The 16,612-nt window shown below is 38.8% G+C and overlaps 1 protein-coding gene across 4 annotated transcripts in view; it reads right to left on the bottom strand.

The window, feature by feature from the left end:
* The window catches only part of THSD7B (thrombospondin type 1 domain containing 7B), a 306,528-nt gene that overhangs the window by 62,085 nt on the left and 227,831 nt on the right, over positions 1 to 16,612 (bottom strand). The gene's annotated exons all lie outside the window — the stretch shown is intronic.

Here is a 16,612-nt window from a genome sequence, read left to right as displayed (position 1 = left end):
ACGAGGTGATGCTATTCCAGATTTGTTTTTCATAAGAGGAATGAAAGAACTGGTTATAAAAATAAATTTGGAGTATGTGATTACATGAAAATTCTAAATTAAAGCAGAACCCTTAGAAAAGGCAGTCTGGCATTTTCAGTCACAGCTCTTGGCTTCAAAAGGGCAACTTGTGCACAGTGAGGCTGACCAGCTGGGAAGCCACTAAACACGGGGGGCTGAAGGATCTGCCAGGGGAAGGAGACCAGAGATTTTGAGTGAGAGAAGCCAATACTTGCAGGGATCCACACTTCAAGTAAGAAATGAAACCAGCATGCCTGGCCCTCACTTGTCAAGGAGATCAGAACAAGCCCTGCAGGGATAACTTGAGTGGACGTGGAGATGAAGGGAGCACCAAAGGGAATCCCACCTCAGCGTTTGGAAGCAGCAGAGGAGACAGAGAGGGGCAGCTGCCAGAGCCCAGACAAGTGAGTGCTTTAGAAGACACTAAAAGAAGTGACAAAAGATGACAAATGCTACATGAAGAGATAACCTGCAAAGAAGAGGGAGCTAATACACAGTGAAGCTGGAGCAGTGGAGTACAGATTAAAGGCAGTAGGTAACTGCAAATTACATGAACACATGCCTCAATTCTCATTGATGTCAATGATAATAACCACATAGAAAGTATCACAGTTGAGATGAACACGGAGCTCAAAAAACAAAATATCCAAAAATGAGAAATTTCCATCCAGACTAGTGAAAGAGCTGGCAGACAAAATTTCACGTGGGGTAGCAAGTTTAATAAATCAAGCAAGACACGAACAATACCATGCAGTCAGAAATAATATAAGCCACATCTATATTTAATGAGGAAAAAAATTATCAGAACAACTAGAAGCCCTTTCTTCTACGCTTAGCAGCAAAGCCTTACAACAATTTTAAGGGAAGAATAATCCAAGCCAGTAAAGCTAACAGAATCTGGGGGGAAACACCACACGGATTTAATACAGGTAAGGCACATGGATCTGACATCTTTCTCAGAGAAAAAAACCTCAATTTCCAGAAAAAGGAAATGAAATTGATCTTGGCAGTCCGATTTTGGGAAAGCCTTAACGTTGTGTCACCTGGGAAGTTATTAGTTAAATTGAAGAAGATGGGGGATTAGTATAAAAATTTTAAATTGGCCTGAAACTGCTAGAGGTAGGACAGCAATAGCAGCATGAAATGGGGAATGTCAGGCTGGAGGGAAGTTATTAGCATCACTGCTGAGGGACTGGTCTGACAGTCAGGCTTGGTTAATATTTCACCAATTACACTGGCACACAAATAGGTACAGCCCTGTTATAATTTTACTGAACACAAGGAGCTAAATGACATCTTTATGATAAGAGGAGTGGGATGGTGTGGAGCAAGATCCACATGGCCCTGGACCAAAGCATTGGAGAGGGGAGGCAGTTGAGTAGTAGAGAGCATGGATCATGTATTGGGAGACTAAAAAAAACCCAAAATCTTGGTTTTCTTGGGAAAACACAGGGGGGTATCACAAGATGAAACATTACGTGATGCAGTTGCTTAACAAACCAGAAGAAAATGGAATCCAGGAAGGCTTTAGCTTAGAATGGAATGCAATTGTTGGTGTTCTACAAAGCCCAGCTAAGACCATCCCTTGTGTGGTGTGTACAAATCTGGACACTTAACTTCCCAGATTCAAACACGAAGAAATACAGAAGAGAAACAGCAGGGTAATTTTGAGAATGAAGCTCCTGTCTTGCAAGGAGAGGCTAAGAGGTTTAAATATGTCTGGAGATGGGAAGCTGCAAGGGATGGCTCTCTTATCATTAGAAAATAGACATGTTTTCTTCCTATAAAGTCTGTGGGGCAAGAAAATACCAGAGAGCAGAGCTTTTAGTACTAATGGAAACTTCAGCAAAGATGAGACAGAAGAAAATACCCATCCGCTCAACCTGGGAATGACAAGAATTTTCAATAGGAGAGTATGGGGCAGGTTTTTCATCTGCCTAATGCCAAGGCAAAATTTAATAATGTTTTCAACTGGCCAATACAGCTGCCTGCAATTTCTGTGACTATAACAGAGAAATAAGTCCCATGTCCTGTGAAAATATCACGAGTGCTCCATGTGTGAACCTGTAATGCAGCAGTGTGACACCTGCTGCACCTCCCCTCTCCCTCGGGTGATCGCACATTAATTTCCCTGCAAACCCTCAATTACAGGAGTGAACCAACAGACAATTATCCTAATGAAACCTCAAATTAAATGCAAATTAAATTCAAGACCACTAAAAAAAAGTGATCTTTGATTGGAAGCAGATAATGAATTGGGTTTTGTCTTTAGCAGTTGTTACAGGGTTTAGGTTGTTCTGGGGTATCAAAGAAAAGATAAATCGGCTTAAGCAATGACTGATGTAAAGCTATTAAGATAAACACTCATTTTTTACATTTTGGTACAAAATATAATTAAAAATACAATCATCTAAAACCCTACATCCAACCTATAAATTTGTTATTTCTTATGAAAAATGTTTCATTTTTTTTGCCAGTCAGTGTTGTTTGCAACACTGAATTCCAACATCTTCAGCTCTAAAAAACAAAGCAAGGTTGGCATGGGAAGCTACAGAAGTGGCCCATTTTGGTTTCCCTACAAACCATCAAGAGTTTTAATCAATTGAATTTAATGGAAATAGCAAAAGGCCCACTATTTAACAGAAGAATTTTATTCCTACCAAATTAAGAAAGATAGGTTACTTTCAATGATTTAGCTATCCTTACACACATCAAACATAACAATAAAAACAGAAACAGTTTTACATGGTAAAACTGGCAAGTGAAGTTCTCCCCTAAACCAAGCTTATTTGCACACTGAGAGTTATACAACATAACTAAAATGAACTAAAAATAAATGTTCCCCCCCCCCCCAAGCATAATGGAGGGACAGCACTGTAACAGAAGGAATTTAAACTGAAGAAACATAAAGCACAGACCTCTGGCAACACTTTTACTTTACTTTGAATAGAATTGCATTATCTCAGGTTATTTTGGTTCTGCTGTAATCCATTTCTGGGAAGCATACTCCTTTCCCTTAGATGCTTGCAATACAATCCTGAGAGCATGCTACATTTGTCTGACATTGAGACATTTGTATTTTTCCCATTTGCAACACATTAAAAAAACAAATGTTCCTGATTTTACCATTTAAGTGATGCTCCAATAGTGTTGCAAATACTATTGGACACATTTCAGGGAAGCATGTGGAGACTGATTGTTCCTTTCATTATTAACTCCACTGATAAACATTAGCTCGAGCCAAAAAAATTATCTTTCAGTTTTTTGAATCAAACATCGTCTGTTTCCCAGTCTGCAAATTGGACCACAATCCAGTAAAACCATGCAAACTCCTGGTACATGAAATGATTGACTATTCTACAGGGAGGCCTCTTTGAAGGGCTTTACATCTAACTTGGACCAAAGGTCTCACCTTCACTGAAGAGGTAGAAAAAAAGAGAAATATTGTGTAAATTAATACTGCTTTATGAAAAAAAGCCAAGCCAATTCAGGTGTCTTAGAAGTTAATTGGAATTTCCCTGTATTTAAATAAATGATGAGAGTCGGGCCAGAGACGTTTGGTTAGAACAACACAGGCGTCAGGAAAACACTAGGTGGAAGAGAGGACACAAAACTGGTGTTTGCATCTGCTGTCACACAGCATGCCAGGGAATGATGGGCACGCTCCAGAAGTGAGGAGCTGCCATAAAGTGCCTCCCTGCAGGGCAGCACAACCACCGGGCACGTGGAGCAGCTGGAGCGCACGTCCCATCGCTCACCAACTACTGGTCAGTGGTTCAGGCACACACAGTTTACTGGGGATTACAGGGAGGAAAGCAGAACTAAGCCACGTAGAGCCTGAATCCATTGCCAGACTTCTCACACCTGAGTGTCAAGCGCAGCCTTTTGGTACAGGATGCTTCAAGAAGAACGACTGCCTGATGCTGCCCTGCACAGTTGGACATGGAGATCACGGAATCAGAGAATCAACTCGGTCGGAAAAGACCTCCAAGATCATCAAGTCCAACCCTTGATCCAACACTGCCACGGTTACCAGACCACGGCGCTCAGTGCCACATCCAGTCTCCTCTTAAAAACCTCCAGCAACAAAGAATCCACCACCTCCCTGGGCAGCCCATTTCAGTGTCTGATCACTCTCTCTGTAAAAAATTTCTTCCTAATACCTAGCCTAAACCTCCCCTGGCAGAGCTTAAGCCTGTGCCCTCTTACCCTACTGCTGGTTGCCTGAGAGAGGAGCCCGACACCCACCTGGTTACAACCTCCTTTCAGGTAGAGATAAAGTAACTCCCTTAACACCATCAGGAACTGAAAGAAAAGTGTCCCATCCTCAGTTTTAAACCAATACCTGTCAGGCACTGATTATATTCTCTGGATCTGATTACAAATGAATCTTCATTCAGGTGTACAAGAAATCAGGTGCGTAGAATCAGTGTTGGGAGGACTCTGCAGCTGCACAGGCGGTGTGGCCTGTTAGAAAGGATTGTTTTACTTAATTAAAAGAAAAATTATGACATACAGACTAAAGGAGACCTGCCTAAAATGAACATTTCACTCCAAAACAAGTAAATATTTTAGTCTTATCAGAGGGATTTCAGAAGTCATCTGGGTTCCCTTCCCTTGCCAGGCTCTCAGGTACTGTGGCATGCTACATTATTATGACAGGGTGAAAACAAGGAAATGAAGTTAAAAAAAACATTTATTCTCCCTCTAGCTGGGATTAATTTCTGAGGTTAGCATGCAGATATGACCCAAATACAAGCTGTACTTCGAATTTGCTGTGTGATAACTAACTGTGCTGAAATGCTGCTGTTTGCATACAACTCCTGAGAGGGTTCTTATTATGCAAAAACGAAGACGTGAGAACGCTGATGAAAATCTGCGAGTCATTTATCAAACACTGACCTGGAATGAATATTAAGAAAAACCTCTTTTATATGCAAATGTTTAATCCGACTGAGTTTAATCATGACTTTCCTTTCTCAGGACCGATGAGTTGTGCATGTACTGTGCTCTGTAAGACACAATCTTACATAGCTCACTCTCAAAAAAACCAGTTGTTTTGTCAATGGTTTCTCTGGGAACACACAGCATAGAAAATGAGCCTTTTCTTATTATTTTACTCACCTGTGAGACTATCCATAAAGCCTATTTTGTCTGCCCACCTGCTGATCACTGGAGTAAAATCTGGTTTGCACGGACCAAGTATTTCCATTCTCTCAACAAGACAAACTCAAAGTATAATTGATTTCTCCAATGGATTTTCTAATGAATATCTACTGTTACTCTAGTTGCTAAAGTACTCACTGGTGTTTGTATTCCAACAAAATACAAATTGGTTTATTTACTGCCCAACTTCACAACCAGCTACAAACTGGGGAAAAGCAACATGAAAAAAAACCCACCACTAATGCCCACAGAGTTAGAAATACTGGGCTCCAAACTGGCAGACAGACAAATGTATGTTGCACATGGCCACTTGAGAACACACAGAATTTAAATTAAAGCAACAGACTGGTTTTATTTTAAGAAATTCTGAAAAAATTTTGCACAATAATAAGGGGCCATATGTTGGTCTTAATGACTAAGCACTAAGCTCAGTGCACTAAGCATCCCCACAAAACCAAAACCAGGTGAGGTGCCTCAGGAATGTCCAACTGAACGCAAGGACCAGGTTGCACAGGTCTGCTAAGACTGAATGAAAGACCTGAACTCCATGTACTAAACAGAGCTCTGTATAACAGCATTAACAAACACACATTAATTCGTCTCACCAGTTAAATACATATATAATAAGATATTAAAAAAGTGGCATATGACCAGATCTTCATTGCTTTTCAAAGTCTTGCTTAGAAGAGGCCTCTAAACCCTACAGTTTTTCAACATTGCTCTTTTTACTCACACTCTTCAGAACAATAAAGAAGTATCTTTACACCTGGTAGTTAAATAGAAACTTCAGGAACCTCATAATGTCCCTTAAATAAGTCAAAATTCTCACTTTTATTTAGTAAAATAATAATTTAAAAATCATAGTCATAATTTAAAACTAACTTATAAGAGCATAAAGGACACCTAAAGTTAACAGATATTGGAATAAATTGTTGTACATAGACTGACCAGTAAGGCTGATAGCTATTATTTGGTTTAGCATTTCTAATGGCCAAAGTTCATACTAATTAATAATAATCGTCCAATTCTCAAACTCCTACATAATAGACTGGAAAAAATCCTCCTGACTATCCAAAAGATATCTACAGTTTTTATCTAATTTGGAATAAGACATTTTCTGCATGATTTTATAGGAAACCATTTTAATGGGCTTTATTTATGACTTTTAAATATTATTTCAAAGAAAAGAGTTTAAAAAATCTAGGAAAAAAATTTTTTTCAAGAAACAATTAAGGCTGTTCAATGACAGCACTGTAATTACAAGTCAGGTTATGCGGGAAATCCAAAATCAAAAGAAAGGTTGAGAGAAGTTGAGTGTTTTCAGTGGTTACACCTCACAAGGAGTAGAGGGGGGTTACTGGAAGGACCCCACTGATTTCAAACAGGACTGGCAGGTGGGACTGAGGGAAGGCTCTTCCCATCCATCCCACCAGAAGTCACAAGAATCACAGAAGAAATCACAGCCAAGCTGAACTAACCAACAGAGGGCAGCTGACTCACAGGTATAGGGAATCCCTGTTCCTGATGAAAGCCCCAGCAAAACTCCTGTGCCATCAATGAAATCCGAACTGATGTCAAAACTTTTTACCTGAAATCTATAAAGCCAGGATTGGACAAAGTTTCTCTAGTGAAACTAGCAAGTGTTTTCAGATAATAAAGATATTTGAGAAAGGAGGAGATAAATCTACTGAAGTTCAAATCAGTGAGTGCTCTGTCTCAAGCCAGCCACCTCTGCTATCACTACAAAAATTGAATTTTGCAAAATAGATTTACTCTTCAATAGTAATGCATGTGGAGGGAAAAAAAATCTGTTTTATTCTGTTTTCATAATGCTTGCTGGTTATTAGTTTAATTAAGGAAAAAACACAGCAGTAACCTACCAACTAAAAAAAGATCACCCAATGATCAAACTAAAAGAAAACACTAAAACTGGTTGTTTTATTGTTTTGATAACAGCATGTGGTTCAGCACTAGAGACAAATTAATCCTCCATTAAAACCTAAATAACCATTTTAAGCCTGCTTTTTAAATTATTAAAGTGTGGCTAACATCTGTTCACTGTGAAACCACAACTGAGTCTCATCCTTTTTAAAATTAATCTGTAACTCTAAAACAACAAGTAGACTATATTTGCCATCAAACTATAATCAATGCTGGGTAAACTTTATTAAGTGCACTAATATTTAATTATCCCTGATTCTGAGTTTGAACTCCAAAGTCAATCTGGAACATCTTGGGCCACATCTGTTAGTGAATCCAAGGACTCACAAAATGCTCCCTTCATAAAAGAATGCAAGTTTCCTGGTTAAGTTACAATATGGGAAACAGCTGACTCAAAAATAATATAAATTATAGGCAGATTAAAAGCCCTCATAACTTTTAATTAAGCAATCAATCACAACAGACTGAACAGGACTGCTGATTTATGCTCTCTGCAAGTGAGAAGCAGTAAATAGAATGAGACAGGACAGAATATACATCTTATTGGAGAAGAACAATCTATCCTTTGGTGTTTCATTCATATATAAAAATCTACTCACCTTTAGTTTTTCTACTGTTGGATATAACCTGCAACACATTTATAACTCAAAGATGTGCCACAATCTAAAGATAATGAGGAAGGATTAGCTGCATTTGTGCAACTCATATTTACAACTCTCTTTTCTTGGTGTCCCTGCTGAAACAAAGACTTCAGGAAGCAGGGAGAGCCCCAGACAGGTGTACAGCGGAGACATCTTTTATTTCTCCCTTCTCTCCCCAAAGCCATCAGCATGTGACTGGAACGAATTTCGACTTTGGGAAAACAGCCCTTGCAAACAACAGCCCTTCCTGACACAGGGGCTGTATTTGACAACCACTCAGAAAGCTGTAATTGGGCCCTGAAATCTGAAATCTCTAAGTGGTTTATATTCCAGCCAGCAATCTGGTGATGCTGATGATCCTGATGCTGTCACTTAAGAAAGATGCAAAATTCATGTATTCAACTTGGGGTTCAAATGCACACATTTAGCTGACGGCAAGCCCAGCACCATCCTTGCAGTCATGTGGGAGGAGATCAAGAGGAATACAGAAGGTCATTTGCACTTTTATTTTGCTGTCTTGGAGGAAGAAACCAATTAAACAACATAAAAAGAAAATAAAGTCCATTCCTGAATCTATCAATCAGCTACAGAGCGCAAAACAAAGGGAACCCAACAAATGAAATGGTTATAATTTCTGAGAAACGGCCACAAGAAACGTCTGCACCAGAAAAAATATTAACACTTGTTAAGTATTAATCAAGGAGAACTGCTGTAGACAGAACAACACAGCAATATTAAATACTTTAAAAAGAGGCAAGACCAGGTTATTTTAAAGATCAGGGTCATTTTAATTGCCATTATGCAAGTGGGTGCCCGAGAGTTCCTGGGCTGCTCAGGAGCTCTGACAGATGAATTCACACAGCACATACATCTTCATGTCTGTTCTCCTTCTTTGAGCAGCGACTTCATTTCTGAATTACTCTCTCTTATTCATAAAGCAGAGTCAGAAGGGTAGAAATTTTCTGCTCTGAATGCTCAGAGTATGTTCACAGAACGCAGGTGAGTCAGACCATGTTTAGCAAACTCCTATTCCTCTCAGGAATAAAGCCATCCACTGAAACGTGGTCAGCTTTAAACTGGGGGCACACAGAGTCTGCTAATGCAGTCCTTGTAATGCCACTGCTGAGAAAATTTAAAAAGTGACCAAAGTCTTCATTAGTAACCAAGCCAGAGCTGCATACCTAGTCAAGAGAATGCAGAAGACCCCCATAGAGAGACATGTATGAGACAAATCCAGACTTTGCTATTTGGCTGGCCAAAGAAAATACAAGATACCCTGTCTCGAGGAGAGGAAATTCATGTCTTTACTGCAGTCTTCCCAACATCAGAGCTGGGAGCAGAGTGCCATCACATCCTTTCTTAAAGCACATCCTAGAACAGCCTCACACTGGTTCTGATGGTAGCAGATGCTAAGTCAGGTCAACACCAGCACCTAATTTACCAAATCGAGCCAACCCAACCTTTGTTCATGTAGGATGCTCTCTCGCCATGATTCTGATTCACACACCAGCTCCCTGGATTGGACAGATCTGGGCTGCCTTCTGCTTAATGCCCTCCTGTGTCCAACATCTTGGCAATATCCTGTTGCATTCACACTTCAAAAAGTTTTGAAGTCATTATGCGGCAGGTTCTTAGAATATCAAATTACTGTCATGAATTTCATGACTTGACTTAGGATCTATTTCAAAAGAAATTTCCGCATTCATGTCTTCCATCGTAGCAAACAGTGTTTTGCAATCAACAAGATCACATTCTGGAAATTAATTTTGTACAGAAAGGAGTTATAAAAGAGAGTAAAGAAAAGGAAAATGTGTCAAAATGTTCATTTAACTTGCCAAAAGCAAGAGAAGGGATACTTCTGTGTGATTCACTCTTTCTGAAGACTGAGTCACATGTGATAAAATGCATGCCAAATAACTGTTTGTCACATCTTCTACAATATGAAAAGGTGAAGACGTACCAGCATTTTCTATTCAGAATATTCTTGGGTTTGTTCCAATCAGAACAGAAGCTAGGTCCCTGTTTTAACTGTTATGCAGCATCTCCCCTTCCCTAACGATTGCAAACCTAAAACTGAGAACAAATTGCACTGCAAAACTTTGCAGAGAAGAAATAGAAAGCTTTTTAAAAGGAGGAAGAAGCAGGAAAAAAACCCGCCCAAGATTAAATCTGCTGCCAAGGAACAACCAAGGCATCAATCCTTCGTGTTCTGCTGCTCCTAAGACAAAGACAAGCAGGAGTAAGTTCAGTCTCAGTGTTAGACGCTGTCACGCTGATTTATGACACGCGCTGTGTGCTGGTCCTCCAACGTGACATATTGCCCACGAGAGATTCGGCACAAACCAGACTTCTTGCCTTAGAAAAATATTGCCCAAAACCAACTGAACTGCAGTTCCATAGGTGAAATGCTAATGCTTTCTCCACTGGGCCACCTGACTGACTGTGGCTGATTTTCCATTTAATTCCATCTTCTCTGCAGAGAAATCAACAGGACAAAGCACTTTGGGTATAATTCCTGTCTTTCGCTATATTTTGCAGTATGCTGGTGTATTAAACAATATATATTCCTTTCAACAACAAATGTGGGAACTATATTTGAATCAGAAATAATTATGGGTACATTCTCAGTTCCAGAGATGTAAATGTATCAATTTCTTTTACAGTAAAAATTCCTGCTCTGATACACATTTCATTAAGAACTTGGTAGTGGCTGTAGTAGGCAGAAAAAAAATGTAGTTTAACCAATTAGCACAAGGCTGCTGATTTTTGTGAATTCATAAGTAATTCCAGGAAGGAGACTGACACTGTAACGTGTTTAACTTCACAAAGTGCAAATGTTCTCTCACAATTGCAGAAAAACATTACACCATATATCAAGTTTCTTTGTTATTAAAGAGAAGTTTAAAGAAGGTATCTAGAAAAAAAAAAAAGCCAAGTGAAAAATACTGTTGAAGAAGTTGTTAAACGGCTCCATTTTTGCAAGGCTAAAGCTTTTCATGAGTGGCAATTGTGAAAATATGTTTATATGACTCTTTATTCAACAGAAAACCTGCAGGAGAAATGAAAATCAAGTGTGGATAGTTATTGAAGCTGAATATAAATTTAATATATACTGGGAATTAGAGGAGACACTCCAGGGTTATTATCCTGAAGGATAAAATGGGAAGTAGCTGTCTTTCCCTTAGGAAGTGAAGTAACACCCACCCACATGTTGGACTCCCAGACACTTTCTTCAGGCAGGTGAGATAGTGCTCAGGCTACACAGATCTGGCTGCTACTTTTGCTCACTTAACCAACTAAATTACTGTTTAGTATAAAAACTTTCAGTCACAGCAAGAAAAGTGTGAGGGAAACAGGAGGTTCTCGCTATTTTTTGACACTGAAAATTCTCCCACATTAGTGTAGCAGGCAAAAAAACTTGTCATTTTTATGATACTGTAAAACTGCACTAGAATCAGAGGAAAAGCATGTTTTATGCTGTAATTCCTTCCTTTAAGGCAGAGTGGGAGGAAATCAGACCTTCTGAAGGTAAAACTGAGATTAAAGATAGGATTTTTTTTTTTTTCCCCAGAAGTTGCACATGAAGCAAATGATTGTTGATAGAGCCAGAGGAAAATGTAAGTGGGATGTTTCCCTGCATGGCACAGGATGGGATCTTACACAGCCAATGGACTGATACAGCAGGGTTGGGCTCAGAAATAAAAGTACTGGCAGCTGAAATCCATGAGACTAAGAGATTTTGAGTGCCTCAAAAAAATCAGTGACTTTTGCTGACAATTAGAAATCTGTATTATAAAAGAAGTGATTTAAGCAGGAGCTATTTATAGCTAGTACACTGATAATGATATTCTTGAAGACCAATTTCTAATACTGGAAGGTGAGGGTTATACATGCAACTCACCAGCCAGGGACTGCATGTCAGCTAATTCAGTGACAGCAATTAAAGGTGCTGGGTTCAAACTTAGCTCCTAAAACAGAGTCTTAATGTTTTGAAAGCACTTCACACAACACATATATCTATACACATGTATGGATAAAAGATATATTGATGTAAAGGAAGAGTATGACCAGGTATTACACCAAAACCATGAAAATAAATTTTTCTGTAGTCAGACATAGGCAAAATTATGAAAATAAAAACTATTTTAATAATCCACAGTCAGGTAAGAGACAAAGATAAATGGAAGAAGTTGCAAGTATTTTGCAAGTAAGTAAGGACAAGAACATAAATTGAAGAAAGCAAGTAAAGTACAATATTGTTAAGTGTTGTTTATTCAGAAACTTTACTGGATACAAAATTACTGCTTTGAGAACAGTTACCTACCTAAAAAGGGGAACCTTGTTTAATTGCAGTGCCCTGGGATAAGCCATGCTACGCTGCTCTTCCTTTGACAGAGTTTCCCTGACACAGTCTAAAGGCATTTTTGGATCACAGAAATTAACCTTGCCAAATGCTGAGCCCAAACCTGCCTAAGAGAAATGACTACTCAATGTGAGCAAGACAAACTTTAGTCTGCATACTACTGTGTTGGTTCTCTTTGAGGGTTTATTTGAGGAATCAGAGTGTGAAAAGCCCTGGAAACATCTTTAAAAAAGGCCTTTCCTGAACAGAGCTTTCCTAACATGACCAATTAGGGAAGGTCACACACACACACTCTCCCATCACACACCTCTCCACTTCCAGCCCAAGCCCAGCTCTGCCTCCAAGTGACAGTGACTTCTAGAGTGAACAGCAGTCTCCAAGTCCACCAACCCTGTACATTCCAGTTGGGAGTTTTAAGAGCCAAAAATTTTGTAAGATTTTCGTTTTTGAAAAGAAATTTGTCACATTTTTTGCTGATCAAAATAAAATTTGGATTTTTTCTGAAGTGCAAGGAGGACTAAAGCAGTCACTTTCTCTGAAAAGGTTCCAGAAATTCACACACCTTCACACCTGCTTCTGAGAGACCTGGTCTGTAAATGCACCACTACCTGCTCCTTTTCCCTTTCCTTAAACTCCTGTATGCAATTTCAGGGGAAGTACTTGCAATTCTAATGTGCAAACTGTCTGTATTTCTCATATTCCAGAGTGAACAGCAGAAAATGTCATTAAGAATAAAATATTCATTTTAATGAAAGCAGTAAGTTTACATTCTAAATACATTACATCTTTTTCCTGCCATGCCTGCCATAACAAATACTCCCAATCCTTTAAAAATGTTTGCTTAAATATATACAGCATATATAAAGGGGATAAGCTACTTGCTATGATATTTGTCCTTTAGTAGGACTGGGTAAGAGAGAGAGGGGGAGGAAGGAGAAGGAGGGAAAATCTTGACAAGAATATGTATGAGAGCAATCAATAAAAAAATAATCCCTGGAATTCGTGAGTCTTGAAAATAAGATGCATTTTCTTGTAGTAATCCTAAAAACCTATAAAAGAATATTCAAGCAATAAACCCCCCTTAACTCATATTTAACCTTTCATCATGTAGAACTACATATTAAATAGCTTAGCAACTGCATGCTGTGTAAGTGCATTCAAATAGGAGCAGAAATAGAAAAATGTAAATGCTACACCTCTTTTAACATGCTCTGCACAGCCAAGAACATCTGCCAGCTGACCCCCTAATCCAATCGGCTGTTCAGAAGCAATCACATCCTCAGATAAGAGCTGCACAGCTCCTACATGCAAAGCCCATTTTCTTTAGGAGATGGAGCAAAATGTAGTTAGCCAGCTCTCCAACGATTTCCGAACAGAGGTACAAGACGAAAGTAATTCTCCAAATTACAAGGAGTTGCATTAAAATACTGTCATCTCTCCCGCCAAATATTGTAATCTATCCCTTAATTTCACAGGGCAACAGCACAGAGAGAGTTTAGGGTTGAAGTGACTACCTCAAAGCGAGTGATTGTATCAGAATACCAAGCGCATACAGCCCACACAAATGTTTGTCACTTCTATCAGGAAATAACCCGGAATAAAATCTGGGGCTCAGTCTAGTCCATTGACTATAATGAGAAGGAGAAATAATAAAATAAAGCTGAATTAATTCTCCTAACTCTGAGTTTACTTCTCACATCTACTGCAAAAAGAGTGGGCTGTTTGAGAGGCTCCACAGGCAGATGAAGACATTTAAAGAATGGCTTCAAGATACTCCACAAGAGTCAAACCCTCTGTGGAATTAAAAGAGCATAAACCCCATGGAACATTATGCAGTAATAGGAAGTGTCATTATTTCTGTACGCAATCAAATTCCTGCTAAAAAGTTCTGTCCTAAATGCACAAGCAAGCTGCACTACACTGACCAAACTGCCTCCAGGAGGACAGTCTTTTATAGAACAGTTTATGTGACTCAAATAACTACTTCTATTCATAAAATAAGTTGTTTGATCATGCAAACTGCCCATCTCTCCAAAGCAGTAGCTTTGCTAAATATCTGTACTGCCAGAGCCCTGGACATGGTAAGAAAGAACTGACAGAACAGTGTTTCAAGTAACATTCCCTGCAGTTAAATTTATGTCAAATATTTGAAAGGCATTGAAAAAAAAGACATACAGGGGTCTGCCAAAAAGCCTAGACAACACCTTGCACAAGGAGAAGGGGAAAAGATTATATGGTTTAATAAAAAAACCACACAAACTGACTGAGGGATTTAATTATAAGACACTGGAAAATGGAGGGTTCTCCAACGTAATTGATTAAGCAATAGCAAGACCCAACCTCAGAAGCAATAATAAAAAAAAATTACTAAAAATACTGGAGGAAATAATAAGAAAATCCTAAGCGAATTCTATTGGAACCTGGAGGAATTCATTATTGGTTCTGATTTATCTCAAGTGTTATCAACTGCATAAAACACAATATAACACAGTATCCAGCGAAAAGTAAAACTCAGCACCACGGTGATTTAGCTTTCCCATGTCTGATATCGAACAAAAGCAAGTATTTACTGCAGGTATTTAATCCAGATTATATAAAATAACGAGGATGTCACATTTTCATACCTAATGAATCCATAGAGCTTTGCTCTAGGATTTAAACACTGCCCAGACCAGAGGAAAGAGCAGACAATCTGCCTGGCAGTGGATTAACGATATGTGTCCAGTTTAGCTAAACAGCAGTGCCATCAGCTAATTTCGTTTACCATCTGGGCAGACAACTTGTACATCATGCTGCAGCGTGCCCAAGGACCTGGGTGTGTTAAATCCACGCTGGAAGTCCAATTCCAGTGGGTGCAGAGCAAAACTCCTTCTGAACTGCACAAGGAATTGAGAAGTGTTGGGAGGGGCAATGAATAGAATAACAAACATAATGTGTGTGTGTGTGCATATTTAACTGTACATACATACATATGTATAAGAACACACTTTCCTTACTAGCACAAGAAGTTCTTCTTACCCTACAAGCTCCAAAATATATATACATATACACATAATCAATCCTATAAATCTAAACTGGAAAGATAAAATCCATTTGTGCGCTAAACCAGCTAAAGACAGCTTCTGTTCTACCCTAGAAAAAACCTCAAACTCACAGGCAAAGAAACAAAAAAAACCCAACCAACCAACCAACCAACCAAAAAAAACCCAAATCTGAAAGACAAGAAGCCACAAACCTAAGGAAACAGACCTTAATGCAATTCTACTACAGTGTCACTCCTACAGCCCTCAACAGAAAGCCTCTAATGAACTCAGTGGGTTTTAGATCACGACGTGTGTTCCTGGTAAAGAGGCAAAAAGCACCAACCACGTTTATATTAATACCAGCCATGGCACTTTGCAAGCACCATGCACCGATAAACTGTACAAAAGACATAACTTCCAAGTTTAAACAATTTCTTTCCCTTAATATCTTCTGAAAGGCTTTTGAAACTAGCAACTCTAATGTGTGTGGGAATAGGCAACACATGATAGCAATAAGTTTGCTTTTAATGGAAAGAGTCTGCTGTGTCTATGGCTAACAAACCCCAGTATCTTTTCATTACAAAGGAGCTTATTGTTACCATATGACTTACTGTGGGATTTCACTTTGCCTCTCTGGTGATCTGTCTGATCTATTAAGGAAAGCACTGAGCTATGGACAACACACACTTTATTGCAGTTTTATACTTTCGTAGTCCCTACTGCTTCTGTCAGCCTACTTCCGATGAATTTCAAATAGTAACAGGGAAAAAGGATCAAAAAAAAAAGGAGTATTTACCAAGTTTCTCACAGGGAAAAAAAAAATTAACTGCGAACAAAATGAGGCAAGGTCATAATGAGGAAGTGGTGCTGCATCCCAGGACATGACTCCTACAGCAAGGGATGAACAACTGGATCCACCAGCTCTGGCACTTACCAACCACTGCACAAATAAATCTCTGTGTGAATACCACTGAAGTACTACTACATGACACATATTTTATACATATACATATTCATAGCATATATATGAAGTTTCCCTCAGCATGACTGTTTCTGCCCTATTAATTAATTTTCAAGGCTGAATCTGAAATATAGGACAGGCAAAACTAAACAGTACTTCATCAGTGTTAATTAGTGTTGAGAATTAATCAGCAAATGTAGGAAATCACTATTCACTTTGCAGAAATGCATACAGCATTAAGTAGCATTTAAATAGATGCTGATCTTTCTTTAAGAGTAGCAATTTAAAGATTATTTTCCTCTGATGGGATACTTCAATATTGAATATACAGAGATTAATGTTCAAGGGAACTGGTGCTGTGTTGAAGGGAAACGTTACTAAAAATAGTAATACATATTTACCAAATGTTTCTACAGCAACCATAGTCTCTGAAAGAATTAAAAAGTTTTAAAATAGC

This window comes from Myiozetetes cayanensis, unplaced genomic scaffold (assembly GCF_022539395.1).
Source record: "Myiozetetes cayanensis isolate MyiCay16 unplaced genomic scaffold, myiCay2020 scf9, whole genome shotgun sequence".
Taxonomy (NCBI): domain Eukaryota; kingdom Metazoa; phylum Chordata; class Aves; order Passeriformes; family Tyrannidae; genus Myiozetetes; species Myiozetetes cayanensis.
Note: the sequence above shows the minus strand (reverse complement) of the source record. Positions and strands in the feature narration are given on the sequence as shown.